The following is a 3,215-nucleotide window of genomic DNA, read 5'->3' as shown; positions in this document are numbered from 1 at the left end:
CTATTTGAAATACTTTCTCACACTTTTAAAAGCCACATCCTGTTTCTAAATCTATTTTTAGCCAAAGTATGCATACATTTAAATAAAGATCTTTTTTCCCTTTTAAGCCGTGGGAATCACTCGAGCAAGTTCATTAACCAATTGTAATTTCTGAGTTTTCCCTCTTTTCCCTAAATAGAGACATTTTAGGATTTTTTGCAAGATTTTCCCTACCAGAAAGACTGTTTGCTGATGGAGTAAACATCACTTTTTCGCTCCCACTCAACTAAGAATGATCAAATAAAACTTACTCTGATTTAATTAAAATCCTGTGTCTGTTTCCCTGCTCGGTCCGACTGCATCATTTTACAAGCCGAGCAGGATTTTAAGAACTGATGACACGGGCGCAGGATAATATTAAATGCTTCTTCAAAACATAAAAATAAAAAATTAACTAAAAGAACACACTTCTACTATGATGGAAGATTTGAGCCTTTTAACGAACGGATCGAAGACTTCACAGAGAATGCTTAGCAGTTCATTGCCAATGCTGCGAAATTAATTGGATTTGGATGAACCTTGAAAGCATAGTCTGCAAATTTATCAATTTCGGCGTTAGTCAGTGACTCATCTTAACGAAGAAGATGGTTTTTTCCCCTAACAACACTGAAATCCTAAATTTCAGATTAAAGACCATTGTGTCAAAATTTTTTTATACATTTTATTTTCAAGATGTACAAATCCTGAAGAAAAATTTTTTTGGAAAAAGTGTCAATTTGTATTTGTATATCTCATATCACTTGTATTTTCATGTTTTTGAATATTTACATTTTAAAGAAAGTTTTTATAAATTTTCTTATAGTGAAAGTTTATTTTAATTGTGTTAGCATGAGTAATAACTTTATTTACAGTGATTTTCAAAAAGGACTGAAAAAACTTAAATCACAAAAAGTATTGAAAATGAAGATCTAACACTTCATTTTGATGGTAGCGCTACTTCAATTTTTTTTTCTCGAGACTTTCATGAAATTTTTTTATATTGTGTACTTATATGTATTTTTTATAATTCGTATTACTTTGAAATCTTGTTAAAAGTGCAATTTGATTTTTTTTATTTTAATTGTGTCATCATAGGGAAAGTTTTGCAAAGGGATAATTTAAAAAAATTTTAGATATTAGTCAAAATTTTTCGGCGAGGGGGGATGTAACATAAAAAGCCTTTTATTAATCTTTTTATGTTAGTTTCTTTGCTATAAAACAACTCCTACTTTATTACTAATTAATTATTCTATTTGAAATACTTTCTCACACTTTTAAAAGCCACATCCTGTTTCTAAATCTATTTTTAGCCAAAGTATGCATACATTTAAATAAAGATCTTTTTTCCCTTTTAAGCCGTGGGAATCACTCGAGCAAGTTCATTAACCAATTGTAATTTCTGAGTTTTCCCTCTTTTCCCTAAATAGAGACATTTTAGGATTTTTTGCAAGATTTTCCCTACCAGAAAGACTGTTTGCTGATGGAGTAAACATCACTTTTTCGCTCCCACTCAACTAAGAATGATCAAATAAAACTTACTCTGATTTAATTAAAATCCTGTGTCTGTTTCCCTGCTCGGTCCGACTGCATCATTTTACATATATATGTATATATATATATACGTATATATATATATATATATACGTATATATATATATACGTATATATATATATACGTATATATATATATACGTATATATATATATACATATATATATATATATACATATATATGTATATATATATGTATATATATATATATATATATATATATATATATATATATATATATATATATATATATATATATATATATATATATATATATATATATATATATATATATATATATATATATATATATATATATATATATATATATATATATAATAGAAAATTTATAAGGAGTGTACTATTTATTCATTTAGACAGTTTAAAATCGTCCGCGTGGCCTAATGGATAAGGCGTCTGACTTCGAATCAGAAGATTGCAGGTTCGAGTCCTGTCGCGGACGTAGATCATGTGTATGTAGTTTAAACTTAGGATTCATTTTTGTAGAATTAGGTAGATTTAGTAATCAATTTATTAGACTTCAGTTTTAAGATTTAATAATTAAACTTTATTTATAATTAGGCTTAAGTTTTTTCTTTAAGAGCTAGTTACTTTAAATATTTTTAAATTAGAAATTTTTCTGAAAGTTTATTCGATGCAACTGATGACTTTTTTTAAAATTGTTAATTATTTAATTTTATTGTAGTTCAAAGGAAAAGGAAATTAAATCTAATGTATATTACAGTTAGGAGATAAAGCCGATACAAATGTTATACTAGCACATTTCCTATAAAAAATATTCTTTTTTAAAAAAAGGTTTTCAATGTTACGCAACTTTCAAAGACAGCATGTAAAATTATTTATATAGATGTTATGATATAGACTATTTTAATAAAAAAAAATATTTAATAGTGGAAATATTCCTATTTTGTAGAATTTAAAAAATATTGCTGTGAAAAATAATGCATTTTAAAAATTGTCACGATATGCCTTATTTATATTCAATAAAAATGCTTCAAATTGAAATTGATTCGAAAAATACACTATACATAAAATCAATTGCTAAAAAATGTATATTCTTTGCCTTTCCTTTTTGAAATAAATAAACATGACGCTTTTGAATTATCGGATGCAAAAATTCTAATTCCCTTTTTCTGAAAATATCACGCCTGTTCACAGTTTCTCGTTTGAAATTCTAATAGGATCAAAGTATAGGAACGGGTCTCATAAAGATAAATGTAAATTCAAGCATAGATTTTAAAATTTTATTTTCCTTTGATATTTTATGTACATGAGTAACCAGCTTTCAAAGCTTGCAGAGTAAACAAACTATTAATGTCTATAAACAATAAATGGGCAACTATAACACAGATGTTAAGGCACCAGTTAGTCTTTAAGTAAAGACGGCTGGTGCGCAAAGCTCACTTCCTTTCATTTTAAAACAGGCGTCATGCAGCCAACCCAATTCTGAGTACATGATTATGGTTGTTCAACTCCTCGGGGAGACTTTTGATGGACATTTTGCGTTACATGCATAGGAAAACCACGAAAACTTCCCACGGTTAACTCGACGGAAAGGGGACTCTAATTCATGATCTGTCTACCACTGAGGATGTCTACCACTATTTGCTCTATTCCCTGAGCCA

At 27.8% G+C, this 3,215-nt stretch overlaps 1 non-coding gene across 1 annotated transcript; it reads left to right on the top strand.

Annotated features, from left to right (window-relative positions):
• Positions 1-1,959: 1,959 nt before the first annotated feature.
• TRNAR-UCG (transfer RNA arginine (anticodon UCG)) lies at positions 1,960-2,032 on the top strand. The gene has a single exon. It is a non-coding gene; the product is annotated as a tRNA-Arg (tRNA).
• Positions 2,033-3,215: the final 1,183 nt, after the last annotated feature.

This window comes from Parasteatoda tepidariorum, chromosome 8, assembly GCF_982258835.1.
Source record: "Parasteatoda tepidariorum strain Cologne lab strain chromosome 8, Ptep-v5.0, whole genome shotgun sequence".
NCBI classification, from domain to species: Eukaryota; Metazoa; Arthropoda; class Arachnida; order Araneae; family Theridiidae; genus Parasteatoda; species Parasteatoda tepidariorum.
Note: the sequence above shows the minus strand (reverse complement) of the source record. Positions and strands in the feature narration are given on the sequence as shown.